The sequence below is a fragment of the Trachurus japonicus genome, chromosome 12 (assembly GCF_045865225.1).
Source record: "Trachurus japonicus isolate A0001 chromosome 12, Traja_1.0".
Classification (NCBI taxonomy): Eukaryota; Metazoa; Chordata; class Actinopteri; order Carangiformes; family Carangidae; genus Trachurus; species Trachurus japonicus.
The window spans coordinates 30,000,529-30,015,307 of record NC_140918.1 but is presented as its reverse complement, the minus strand read 5'-3'; the positions used below and the strand labels follow the sequence as shown (position 1 = coordinate 30,015,307).

Here is a 14,779-nt window from a genome sequence, read left to right as displayed (position 1 = left end):
GTAGATGTGTGTGTGAGAGACAGAGACAGTGAGTGAGACCGCTGCCTGCTGACCAGAGGAAGCTGGATCTGATCTAAAGCGCCGTGTTTCGGCTACAAAAACCTGTCGAACTGATCCGCGCGCGCGCGCGCACACACACACACCCACACACACAGACACACACGCACGCACACACACACGCACACGTATGCACACGCACACGTCACGTACGCACACACACTAAAAAAAAGAAAATAAAAAGTTGTAACTCAAAGAAAAGAAGGAAAAAAGGCTGCAGTAGTGTGTGTCAGTAGCTAAATATTTTGTCTATTGTCATCAAAAGTCATTTGTCAGTGTTGATTTAGTTGTTGTTTACAAGAGAACAACTGTACAGATGTTGAGGCATCACTAAAGCAAAATATAAAGGAGCCAATTGTACTGGTTCACCTGAAAATGACAGCCGACACAAAAACCTCTTTTTCTCAAGATTTTGGTGCCAAAATGGCATTTTGGGCTAAAGTAACCTATATTCAACCGCCAATTTCACAAGACTGGAACAAGATAGAAACAAACAGTTTTTTTTTCTGGAAACTAGAGACCCTCATCTTTCCTTTGATGGGTTGAATGTGTATGTAGTAACAGTACATAATATATGGTGGGTCTACGGAAATCAGTCAAAAAGCTGGAAAATGCCTGGCAAGCTGGAGGAAGCTGCTGTGAGAATGGCTGGCAGTCAAAGAGTTAAACATGTAAACATGAAGAACAAATCTCATTTCAAATCTCATTCAACTCATTTCTGTCCATATGTGCAAATCAAATCACAGTGAAAGAAAAATCACACCTCCTGCATTACATAGGAAATCAAAAATATTTACTATAAAGGCTGAGTACCAGAGCCTATAGAGAGTATAAAATAAAAGAAGTAATCAAAAGGAAAAAATAAATAAATAAATAAAATACAAATAAAAGATACAAGGGGTTTATCACAATTGAAGCATTTCCATAAGTGTACACAGTTTCTTAGCTTGGGCATTGTCTGTTCCAGACATCTATGAAACAGAGAGAGCTCATTTTTAAGAGCCGACCATGAAGGGGAGGACTTAGCAAACCGACATTTATGTATGTAGTATTTTGTTGCTATAAATAAATTATTTACCAAAAATTCAGTTTTTTTATTTTTGAGAATTACACCCATTTGAATATCTTGATAAGAGAAGAAATCTATTTCTATAGATTTGGAGGAAAGCAGATTGTGAAGATTCCTCCATACATTCTGAACCGCTCCACCAGTGGCGTCATTAGGCCTATTTTAGGGGGACTGAAGCCCCCCTAAAATATTCTTAAGCCCCCCCAAATAATTTGGTGTTCTTTTATTATGTGACCTTTTTTTATATATATATATATGTGACATATATTCTCCTTTTAAGAACCCCAGCGGTCACCGCATTTGTCTCTTGTTATTTCTGATTTGTTTAATTTAATTAGTTTGTTGAGTGTGTGACCACCCCCCTCCCAGCTGTCAGTTGGTTGCGCCCATGTAAGCGGCGGCTTGTTTGAAGCTCCGCTCCAAGGGGGCAGTTGTCGGTCTGAGAAGTGAAGCTCACTTCCGCGTTCAAAAAACTGCAATCCCCTCGGATTCCTCTGGGGGCTGGTGTCAGAAGGGAGCATTCCCCATAGACCCCCATGTTAAAATCGCCGACTTTACATCCTCAGTAAACATGTTAAAAGCCTGGTGTCAGAACGTTTTTTCGTCTCAATCGATAGTTTCTACCCCCGCACACACTCTGAGGGGGGTGAATTTTTTTTTAACTCTATAGTTTTACTGTTATTAGGTTAAAATTCTGGCCAATCAGGGCGCGGAAACGTTGAGTGACAGGTCCAAGCAGCTCCGTGGACAGCTGCTTCGAGGCCAGTGGGCGGGTTCTCGGCCGGCCAATCCAACATGGCGCTGTTCAGGCCGCCATATTTGAGTCAGAAAAACGACTCCCCAAAACCAATGGGTGACGTCACGGACGCTAAGTCCATTCTTTTTACAGTCTATGCTCCGCTCCGAGCCTGCAGTGACGGGCTGCAGGAGCTCTGATGTCAACAGAGGGAGAGAGTCAGTCCACCTGTAGCTAAAAGAGGACTAGCAGGCATCAGACAGTAAGCTACTACATCTCTAAATAGCAGTGTTGTCAAAATGACCGCGATAAAATTTGATTTCATGTGAAATATTAATTGCGTTGTAAACGGATCAGTTTTAAAGCTAGAGTGAAGATACAGATATCATATGAAACCAGGAGACGCTAGGCTTCTGTTGGTACCAGCCATGTCGTGATAGCTTGTCAGAAAACGGGCTAAATAATGCTCCAAAGTCCGGCTAGATTCTGGTGGGGAAAACTTTTAAACGGGGATCCTGAACACTCCTGTCATCGTGTGTGTGTTCCTCTCTCTCTCTCTCTCTCTCTCTCTCTCTCTGTCTGTCTCATGTGCCGTGTGTGTGTGTGTGTGTGTGTGTGTGTGTGTGTGTGTGTGTGTGTGTGTGTGTGTGTGTGTGTGTGTGTGTGTGTGTGTGTGTGTGTGTAGGCTATGTGCTGTGTGTAATGTGTTACTGTAACATTCATCTGGTACTTTAGCTTGGCTGTGTTAAAGAAAATAACATTTAGCAGTAAAAATAGATTATTTAATGGATTAATTTAAAATACTAATGATATCTGGTGACACTGCAGGCAGCACAGACAGACAGGGAGAGAAATGCTGTAGGGAGAGGCCAGACTGAGACATGCCCTGCCCTGAAGATGCAGAAGATCAGGTAAGACACAGGAATATATAAAAACAGCATGATAACAATATAGGCTAATAAAAGGCAAATAAAACTACTAATAAAAGCAGAATATTCAAATTAAAATGATTCTCAGGGTCAGTCATTTGCACAATGTGCACTCTTTACCATAAATATCTGCTCCAGTTGGAGTCACACTTCATTTCTGTTGTCTGGTCTTATTTGAATTGGAAAATGTGAGGAGGTCTGGGTGAAATCAGAATGAGCCAAAAACAGCTGTATTTGGATGGAGTGTATAACCATTATGACACAGGCTACTAGTGAAATATAATTAGTTTTCCAGTCCACCTGGACATATCCATGATAGTCAAACACCTGAAAAATTACTCAGGTTCACTTTTTTTAGCATCTACTTTTACACGGTAAAATTCAAAAGTAGTTGAATTCTTAGATTCAACTAGCCCATGATTCAATACTCTAAATTTAATCTAAATTCTAAATATTGTGTTTTTTCTGGGCCATTGTGAAAGTTCGTGCTTGCGCACTACATTCGCTCACATCCTGTGCATCTACTGGGGGCTAAGCCCCCCCTGTCCTTAAAACCTAGTGACGCCCCTGCGCTCCACACCCATAAAATAAGTGCTCTGTAGTTTCAACATTTGTATTACATGTATGACAATTCTCTACCTCAAATTTAAATATTTTCTTTATGAATTCATTAGAGGGATATATGTTATTTATAGTTTTGAAGTGAATTTCTTTATATTTAGGGGGAACTGGAAATTTTAAGAATTTAGTTCTAATGGTTGATATATCATATTTATTATAGTCTTGGAGAATAAGGGCCAGATTTACTAAAGGTTTGCGTGTATTAAAACGTGTGCAAACGTGACTGCACGCGCAAACACATGTGGAACCTGATCTACTAACCGGACGCACCGAGGATTGCGTCCCTCACACGGGCAGAATAGCACGTGCGATCCATTTAGCGTGTTTGCCTTGATGAATATGTTTCAGCCAGAACGTGCAGAATACTGGGAGGAGTAGATGCATATAGATTTATTTAGCGCGTGCAATGTGATTTACCAAACCAGGAAGAGATTGCGGTGGCTGTTTTTGCGTCTTTATTCACCACGTCTGAAAACCATGTACTAACTGATACAACTTTGCCAAAACGTATGCGTTTATTGATTAGATACCTGTCAGAGCCCCGTGATCTTACATCTCTGCATTTCCTCACGTCTGGGTAATTCTGTAACAGTTTTTCCGCCGTGTTAAAAGTCTTTTACGCGCCGTTACGCACGGGGCACGTCTGTCCTGCAGTGCGCTCCTCTCCTCTCCTCTCCTCTCCTCTCCTCTCCAGTACCTGGCTGCTCAGCTCCGTCTCTCAGTCCCGGTCCCGGACTGAGACACGTCACCGCTGCCTTCACCCGTGTTTGATCCCTCTGGTCAGTGGTCAGAGCGTTTAGATCCGTGTGTCCCACCTGAGCTCTCTATTAATCCACTCGATCACGGCACACACACACACACACACACACACACACACACACACACACACACACACACACACACACACACATATTACAGGTGTGTGATTGTCGCTGCAGCTGCTGCCTGTTCGTCACTATTGGCGCATTTCCACTAGCACGGCTCGGCTCGACAAGGCTCGGCTCGGCTCGGCGCGCTATTTGCGTGTTTCCACCAGCACGCAGTACCTGCAACCAGGTACACTTTTGGTGTCACCTCAGCCCTGGTTCCAAGCGAGCCGAAGCGTTACTAAAACGTGACGTCAGCCGACTGCCTTCCACTGATTGGCCGATGAGTGTCGTCACTGGAAGCGTCATAACCGTGCGACAACCGACAACAGAAATGTTCCTGCTGTAGCCTGTTATTACCATGGTTATTACCTACGTGACTTTATTAAGTTTTAATATTTTTTCAAGCGAGAAAGTAACTGTTTAGAACCCCAATGTGCGGTTAGTTTATCCAAACGACGGCTGTTTAGAAGTTTGCCCCGATGGTTTTCGGAGAAGTGAAGCTCCAGGTCCGAGCAGTGACCGCGACATCATAGAGGCAGCAGCCCGGCTCCTGACGTGCTCCGCCGGCCAGCCTACCACCGTCACCCCGGGGAGAAAACAACCGCTAATTAACTTACCCGATGGCTTTTAGAGGTTTACCACCGGCTGGTTAAACTCTTTTTTAAATAAATGTTGGTCTCATTGATGAAATCTAACAATTGTGGCTGTAGCAGAAGTGTGTTTGTGGTTAGACAGAAGAGCAGCACTGCCTTGGGGTCTGTACGCACAGAAAACACCGCATTTACATCAATAAATAAATGTTTTACAATGAACCAGGCCGATCTCAGAGCTGGCAAGACTCTCCGGTAAGTCATATTGAACGGTTAAATGCCGTTAACGGGACGAGAGCAGTCAAAACGGCGGCTTAAAGCTAGCTACAGCGAGGGTAGGTTCACTTCCTGTTTACAAAGTAAAAGCACCAATTCTATCGTAATGGCTTTCCTTATGATAAAAGGCAACGGGTATTTTATTTTGTGAAAATAACTGGAAGTGCGTTGCTCACTACGGCTAGCTTTAGTAACGCCGACTTCGTTGAAACAAAATTGTAAACAGCTGGTATTTTGTCAGATTTTTAACACGTTGGGGATCTAAACGACTACTTTATCGCCTGAAAATGTTTCAAATGTTATTAAAGTTATATATTTACAGAGTTTAGAGCGTTGCTCGGCGCCGTGTAAATGACGTCACGGCGGCACTAGTGATACTCAGTTGTAATGGAAACACAACCAAACCGAGCCGAGCCGTATCGAGCCGAGCCGTGCTAGTGGAAATGCGCCATTTATGACGAGTTGGGCCCTGTAGCGATTTGTGTTTATTTATCTAAACAGAGCGCGAGAGAGATGAACACACATGCTGTCATTGTATGCATCGGATCAAATGTCATTCTGTCCCTTCGTCCGTCCAGCTCTCTGTCCACTCTCTCCATGGCGGAAACGATTACCACGCAAAACCCTCATTTACATATTGCGGTTTGCACGTGTTTTCATTTAGCGGGTTACTCTTAGTAGATCACCTGTTTTGCGTGCACTAACCAAACTCGCAATATTATAGCGGGCGCAAACAATATAGCGTCCGCTATCTGAGATCTTAGTAAATCCGGCCCTATGTGTACTTCTGGTTCTACCTGGGTAAACAGTGTTTACAAAGTATTGTCTCTTTTCATTCACAAAGTCTACACCATCAATTTTAAGCTTGGGCAATCTTGGTGTTGTGATGTTCAGTTAATTGTTCTTCACTAAATTAATGAGGGCACTTGGGATATTCTGTGTTACTTTCTTGTAATTTTCAATGCAGTCAATATTATATTTATTCTTAAATTCCTCCAGTTCAAGTATATTTCCACAACCATCTATTAAATGTACAATTGACCATATTTGTTTTTCCATCCAGTCTTCTATAAAAATAGATTTCCTTCTACACAATAAAACTCTGTTATTCCATAATGGAACATTATGAGGGGTAAAGTTGTGTTTGAATATCATTTTCCACTGTAACAATACCTGTTGATGGAACGTAGAGAGTTTTATAGGTAATTTGGGTATTTCAAAGTCACATGTTAGTAAAAAATCAATACCTCCCACTTTATTAAATATAAATGAAGGTAATGAGAACCATACCTCTTCTCCATTCTTCAAAAAGGATTATAGCCATTTAATTTTTAATATCCCATTCATAATTTCAAAGTCGATTGCCTTAAGTCCTCATAACTTTTTAGCAAATCTCCTTTTCTGATGTAGTGACGTTTATTTTTCCAAATAAAATTAAAGTTTATTCTATTAATTTCTTTAATTAACCTTGGAGAAATGGCTAGAGAGTATGCAGGATAGATTAGTCTAGAAAGAGATTCAGTTTTAGTTAACATTATTCTTCCAAACAATGTTAGATCCCTTTGTAGCCAATTATTTAATGTTTTTCGACATTTATCAGCATTGTCTTGGATATTCTTTTTATCACTAGTGTCTGACCCTTTAGAAATCCAAATACCTAGGTATTTAATGTCATTTTTGACTGGTATGTTATATAGTGAGGAATCAGAGCAGTTATGAATACTCAGGAGTTCGCATTTGCTCAAATTCAAGTACAAACCCGATGCTTGGGAAAATTGCTCTATTGTTTCTAAAGCCAGTGGTAGCCTATTTGTTCCTTGTTTTTTAGGAAGAGTGTTGTATCGTCAGCAAGCTGACTTATAATTAACTTGTTGTTGGACTTTCCCAGACCTATCCTACGAAAAAAAATATTGCGAACCGTTTCCTACTGCTAGATTCTCTTCCTGTTTGGGCACGTCACGTATAGGACGAATCGCCTTGTTGTTAACTTGTTGGCAACTACTTCCGGGTAGAAAACCAGCATTCGAACAATATTGACGGACGAGAGTTTCGCTATATAATTTTTCATGTTACTATATCGCCATTTAGACTAATCTGATGTTTGTAAAGTCTATAAAACCAATGATTGGACAAACATTACTATTTACGTGTGCACATTTTTGTAATTGACCCTTTGTTGGCCTTCTGATTGGTCTGCTGTTCCACCAATCAGAGCGCTTCTCCCCATGTCACGTGTTGTGCAACATTCTAAGGTTGGACAACCCTGGAATGAAACCCTATGAAACAAGATCAGGTAGATAGCAACTTTTGGGCAAAAACTACTTTATAATTTTTCAATATGGTTAAAATGTGTGCCTGGGGTTCCTGCAATAGCAACTCACAATATCTCACAATATAGGCGATTCGTATTTGAGTCATTTTTATCCCATTCCCCAAACACAAGACATCAATAAACATACTTAGCCTATGTACTGTATATAATATTACTTTAACTTTCTGTTATGTATTTAGTTGAGCTTAATAATAGGGTTTGGGGGTGGTCCACTAGGGGGAGCTGTAGGCATAGGTCAGGGGTTAACTGCAAAGTTTTGTTTGTTGTTGTTGTTGTGTGCAGTCCTCATGAGAAGTGAGCCCGTTTTCCCTGGCTGTATTACTGAAGTGCTATTGAAGCTCATTCATTCTCCAGTCCACTCTCTGGTCGTGTTCTTTAACAGAGAAGATCTAATACCTTTAAAGTTATCTAGCAAACGTAACATTACCGCTACTAATGTCTTTTGAACTTTGTGAAGTTTTACGAGGAGAAACGAGAGATCGGCGGAGATTAAGCGTTAGCTTGTAGCTAATGTTAGCTAGCGCCGTTAGCTACTAGCTAGTGAGTGACCAAAACAATGATTTTCGGGTAATGCCCGTTCAATCGTTCTTTAGCCACGTCTGTCTTCTATCACGGACACCATTTTTCTGATATGTAAGTTAATTCAAATTTCCCTTACTAGCAATTTAAATCTTCCTAATTTTCAATGGTTTCCAATGGGAGTTGACCCTTCCGTGACCATTGTTTGTCCAACCTAGCAACAGTAACCGTGGGGGGCGGGGCCTTGACAAAGGGTCAATTAGTCATGGTTATCATAGATTAGCTGGGCTAACGGTTACCTGTTTAACTTTAATAACTCAGTGAGTGACTCAATAAACGGTCCATAAAAAATATTTTCTCCAGCGGATATTTTAGTTACAACATGACTGAGCTAACTGGAGTAGTTTCATGTCGTGTCTGACAACGGGAGGGTTTTAACAGCTGACGTCCTGGTGTTAGCTCAGCTACCGCCGTTAGCTGTCCCTGTCAGCTGCAGCCACTGATGCTTTCTAGACACCATGATTCCCCCAAACTGAATAAATACAACACATAGCAACGCAAAACACACACACACACAGAAATAGTAATGTTTCTTCAATCATTTCAGATTTGTCTACCCCCCCCCCCCTCCCACCCTTTCCCCTCCCTTCCCATGGACCAGTCTACCACCCAGTCCTCCCATCGAGCTGGCCAGCTCTCCCTGCCCCCCCCCCCTCACCCTCACCAGAGGCTGCCTTCATCAACTCCTGCTAACATTTCCATATTTCGCACATTCTGTGACATAAACTGTAAACTGTTTTCTTGTCTGTAACAACATCTATTGCACGTCTGTCCGTCCTGGGTGAGGGATCCCTCCTCTGTTGCTCACCCTGAGGTTTCTCCGATTTTTCCCTGTTAAAAGGGTTTTCCATTGAGTTTTTCCTCAGTGGATGTGAGGGTCTAAGAACAGAGGATGTTGTTACGATGCCATGTAAAGCCCTTTGAGACAAACTGTTTGTAAAAACGGGCTATACAAATAAAATTGCCTTGCCTTGCCTAAACGGTGATAGGGCATGAAAAATATAATAGCTAAACTCTCGTTCGTTACTATTGATCTCATTCAAATTACGTGCTGGTTTTCTACCCGGAAGTAGAATGTAAACAACAAGGCGATTCGGTCTATCATAGATTTTTTTTATTTTTTTCCAATAAATCTTTATTGACAGAAATATAATCAATACAAAGGCAGTTATTATTAATGTATCTTCAAACAAACAATTGAACAACAGCCATATGAAGTTACGTCACGCCGCTTTGCATTGTGGGACGTTGGGCGCCATCTTTGGAGGATCGCGGATGTAAACCATAGACTGTAAAAAGAATGGACGTAGTGTCCGTGACGTCACCCATTGGTTTTGGGGAGTCGTTTTTGTGACTCAAATATGGCGGCCTGAACAGCGCCATGTTGGATTGGCCGGCCGAGAACCTGCCCACTGGCCTCGAAGTAGCTGTCCACGGAGCTGCTTGGACCTGTCACTCAACGTTTCCGCGCCCTAATTGGCCAGAGTTTTAACCTAATAACAGTAAAACGGTAGAGTTAAAAAAAAATTCACCCCCCTCAGAGTGTGTGCGGGGGTAGTAACTATCGATTGAGACGAAAAAACGTTCTGACACCAGACTTTTAACATGTTTACTGAGGATGTAAAGTTGGCGATTTTAACATGGGGGTCTATGGAGAATGATCCCTTCTGACACCAGCCCCCAGAGGAATTCGAGGGGATTGCAGTTTTTTGAACGCGGAAGTGAGCTTCACTTCTCAGACTGACAACTGCCCCCTTTTTTTTTTTTTTTTTTTTTTGGCTTTTATGCCTTTATATGATAGCCATAGTAGAGATAGACAGGAAAGGGGGAGGCAGAGAGGGGGAATGACACACAGGAAGGGTCTGCCCGACGCGGGATACGAACCGGGGATGCCTGCGTTGAGGACTGTAGCCTCTACATGGGGCGGCCGCCTTAACCACTGCGCCATGCACCGCCCCGACAACTGCCCCCTTGATGTAAACACTTGCTCGAACTTGCTAAAAGTAATCATGGTGGGACAGTACTGCTGCGTAAAAAAATGCCACATTAGATCACATAATAGATCTGGCAAAAAACTGGACAATGGCGTTCGCTTTTTCTCCTTTCCCAAGTGGAAAAAAAACGAAGGACCACAAGTTGAGGATATGACCAAAAGACGGCGAATGGCGTGGACAACAGCCGTAAGACGTCACATTTAACAGCATTCCTGAACATATGAGAGTGTGTTCACTTCATTTTCAGTCAGGTGAGTTCTATTGTGTTTTGCTGGTACAATCTGTATCTAACTTTGGCCTAAAGCTGGCTTTATTGAGAGTGAGGAGTCACGTGCCAATTTGATCTGATCTGGGCAGGGTTTGAGCCGGTCGGCCATGATGGAAGGAGACGCTATCGGTTGCCAGGGGCAACGTCCTCAGAACATCACAGAGACGCGACTAAATTCTAGCTCTTTTTTGCGCCTTCATTATTTCGGCGGGATAGTGACAGTTCAACAAATTACAAGAAAGAATAAGGAGAAAGTAAAGCAATGGAGAAAGATAAGGTGAAAGAAAAGGGACCTTACAGGAACAAGCTCACACCTAGCGCTAAACAGCGGTATTTGGAGAAGCTCTCAGACATCCAAAACATCGACCCATACGAGCTCCCTGCAGTGCAATGGCACATACTTGGACTTACCTCCATGCACATACTTGGACATCGTCAATTACCTTGTTTTTGGAGTTAGTTATTACACAATGCAGGAGTTTAAAAGCCACAAGTCTTTAGAAAGTTATGAGACTTTCTGCTGTGGATGGGTGCAGGACTTGGCCATCCACAAGCCTCCAGGTGGTGAAAACATAGCCTCGTAAACCAGCCTCTCGCGGAAATGCATTTCATTTCATTTCTCGGGAGAGTCTGGCCTCATCTCCCCTCTAACCGTCTGGGGTGGGCGGCAGCAGGGCGGGAGTAGTAGCAAAGACGGTTTAATATCTTTGGTAGTAGCGTTGACAGACAACCCCATTCAGCCAATCAGCAAGTTGGTGTAGTGACGGGGCTTTACACCAGTCGGTCCCTGATTGGCCAACGTGCTGTGTCAATCATAGCGGGCGACGCTGATTGGCTCGGCCTTCTGAGGGTTTCAGTCCAAACGCTCAGAATGGGGATGAGGCCAGACTCTCCCTCGGAATGAAATGAAATGCACTTCCGCGAGAGGCTGGTTTACGAGGCTAGTGAAAACAGTGTTGTACTTGCAAAGGTAAATTTATTCACTTACGTTTTAGTGTGTTGTTATTGCATTGCATTTAGCAGATCTTGACCAAAATGACAAAGTAATTAACTGCTACTGTTTCGTACTGTTCAATGTAGCCTACACAAACGTTTCCAACATGTTTTGGTGTAGGCTAAAGCTGTGTATGTTAAGGTATTTAGTTGTAATTTGATTTTAGCCCAATGACACATACAGTAAAAGGATACAAGGAAGTCTATTTGTCACATGCATATGATATACAGTACTGTAGCCCAGGGTTTCTCAAACTTCTTTGCTCTTTGTTGCTAAGTTTTCCATTACAATCGTGTGAAGTACTGGAGCAGTTTTTAACACAGCAGTGATTTCCAGGCATTGTAAAATAGTAAATTACGGAGTAGACGATTTTGTTTTGCCCATAGACTAGTAAGGCTTTTGCCGCCGGAATCCTTCCATCATGGCGGAGAAGGGGAAGATCTCGCGATAACGAGGGGGAGAGGGCGTGGGGCTCTGAGCCGTGATGACAACTCCTCACTCTCAATACCTCCGGATACGAATGAATTTTCGTCCGTCCGTATCAAACGTCTCCGTAAAAATGTGTGTTTTGACGCCTACGTTACATTAGTTCTCCTCTGTAGGTTCTGTTCCAAATTGTCTTTTGTCTTTGTTTCTATATTAATGCTTGTGAACTCATGTTAGTATTTGAATTATTGGGTATAATTTACACAAATTCTGTATTCATAGGACAACCAGCATATGAAATGTTGGAAACTCATCATGATTGGGCGCCGTCTTTGCTCTTGGGGCACAACGAGGTGAAAGTTCCTGACAAAGACAGATTTGCACGTCACTTGAAGAGACATAAAAACCAAGCTGAGAAGACGGGGGAAAGGGCAGAGGACAAAGTGGACAGAGTAGAGGAGAGCTCGCTAGAAGAGGAGGGGATGGTACAGCTTCAAGTGGAGGACAGTCACCAAGGAGAAGACAACACACAAGAAGAAGAGGACAGGGCACAACAGGAAGCAGGCACAGTGCTACATCCTGATGACCAGTGTAAAGAGGAGTGTGTGCAGTGCAAGCCTAAGTGCGACGAAATCAACCGTCTACTGGAGGAAAACAGGAATTTGAAGCGTAAACTTGCTGAAAAAGAATTTACAGATGAGTTTCTGAAGTGTGATGATAACAGAGTAAAATATTACACTGGACTTCCAAATTATGAAACTTTTAATTTTTTGTTGTGCCATGTAATCCCCTTTCTGCCACAAGGAAGAACAAACTTACTCCATTTCAAATGATACTGGTCACTCTCATGTGTCTGAGATTGGACCTGCCATTGCAGCACATCGGCCACCTACTTGATGTGCACAGAGGAACAGTGAGTGCTGCATTTCACGAAACTCTTAATGTTCTGTATGCACGCCTGGCTCCAATTGTGCATTGGCCTGACAGAGACAGTTTACAAGTCAGTATGCCACACCAGTTTGGTGAGACATTTGGGAATCGCGTAGCTGCAATTATTGACTGTTTTGAAGTGTTCATTGAAAGGCCATCAAACCTTTCACATTACAAGCACAGCCACACACTTAAATACCTAATTGGTATAACTCCTCAAGGAGTAATTTCATTCATTTCCAAAGGGTGGGGTGGACGCACAAATGACAAAAGAATAACAGAGAACTGTGGCTTCCTGGATAAACTTCTGCCAGGTGACCTAGTTTTGGCAGATCGGGGTTTTGACATTAAGGAGAGTGTGAGGATTATGTGTGCTGTAGTAAAAACACCAGCATTCACAAAGGGTCAACAACAGTTGGACGCAAAGGATGTGGAAGAAACAAGATCTCTCGCACACCTGAGGATCCACATGGAAAGAGTAATAGGAGTTGTACGAAACAAATACAAGATACTGTCCTCAAAAATCCCAATCAATATGGTATTACCGTGTGAAGGCGAGAATATAACATTGTTGGACAAGATTGTTGTGGTTTGTTGTGCACTCACAAATATGTGTTCAAGCGTTGTGATGTGAGATGATGATGGTGCAGGTCTCTGAGGCCCCAGCATTCTCCTCCCATGACCTCTGTCACCTTCACTAGGGAGATATTCTCCAGGTTAGCAAAGCTCACAATGGAAATGGGAAGGACTGGCTCAACTATGTGTGGTCCCTGAGTATTCATTTCAGGAATGGGCCCAGACAAAAAATAGAGGGGTTGATCTCAATGTAATTCTACCCTCTGAGTATTTACTGAGTATTAATTAATGTGTGCTGCAAAATATGTTGCATTTAATGATATGATCCTCTGTTTTTGTGTTTTCAGTGTTCAGACTATTTTCAGTCTTTCAGCATTCTGCTAAAGAATTACATGTCAAAAGCTAAAATAAAGAACCATCACTCTAACCAAAAATAATTAGAGCAAAGCCTAGAAATTAAGTGGATACCATCTATGTACTACTAACATTGAAGCTTTGGCAAAGGACATTTGTTCTACAGTATTTTAAAAGCTTTTCAACAGCTATGCATTTTTCTGTCCGTCACAAATGTGTTGTTAGTTTAGAAGACAGATTTTTGATGAATGATTGGTCACAATTGTAATTGCTCTTTTTGTAACCTCTTTCTCAAGGCAGAAAATTATTTACAACATAATAAAGACCTTATAAAGGCGTTCAAATGTGTTTTTCTTTAAATGGTTTCTACAGAAAGGTAATCATCCCTTTACTGAATGCAGCATTTAACACACACCATTTAAATAATGAGTATTGACAACGGCAACATGTCCAGAAAAAATATTGTATTTTAATAATTTTAAAACAGTGAAAATATTCTTCTGGAGGTAGTGCAAGCCTCATATTGTGATTCAAAAGGCGTTTTAACAACAGTAGTCAAAATTAACAGATGGGTAAACTGAATGAACCCAATGAACATATTACTTTGAGCAGGAGCCACAAAACTAGACGTCATCTGCTGCAGGTTCATCCTTGAGTCAATCACATGCTAAGCAGTCAAATGGTCTGCATGTCACCACTGTAATTACTACATGTGCCCACCTCACACTTCACTGTGATGAATCTGCTGAATTCATTCCAGATTTATTTTTGACATCATCACATCTCAGTTGCCATAATAGTCCGGGAGCCAAAGCCTGATTTTTTGATGAACCTTGTTTCGTCTGATAAAGTTTTTTTCTTTGCTGTTTCTTGTACACTGAAAAAATGGAAGAAGGGGGGTTGTTCAATTTACAAGTATGCATTTTGTATATGCTACATAATTTTTTTTTATTTCTCTCTAAAACATGATTAAATCTTAAAAAACTATTTCAATACTGAGCAATGTTAAACCTACACGTCTCTGTCATTTTAAGAAGAAAGAAAAAAGTTATGTTTTATCAGCCGGAAGTTGAAAAGCCCGCCTCTAGAGGGCGGTCTTTTCCGGGCTTTTTTTTTTTCAAGACAGAAGACGGTTGTTGAAGACAGCAGGCTCCGCCATTTTCTCCCTCGCTGTCCTGG

At 42.0% G+C, this 14,779-nt stretch overlaps 1 pseudogene; it reads left to right on the top strand.

Annotated features, from left to right (window-relative positions):
- Positions 1 to 12,039: 12,039 nt before the first annotated feature.
- On the top strand, positions 12,040 to 13,558 carry LOC146977772 (uncharacterized; annotated as a pseudogene).
- Positions 13,559 to 14,779: the final 1,221 nt, after the last annotated feature.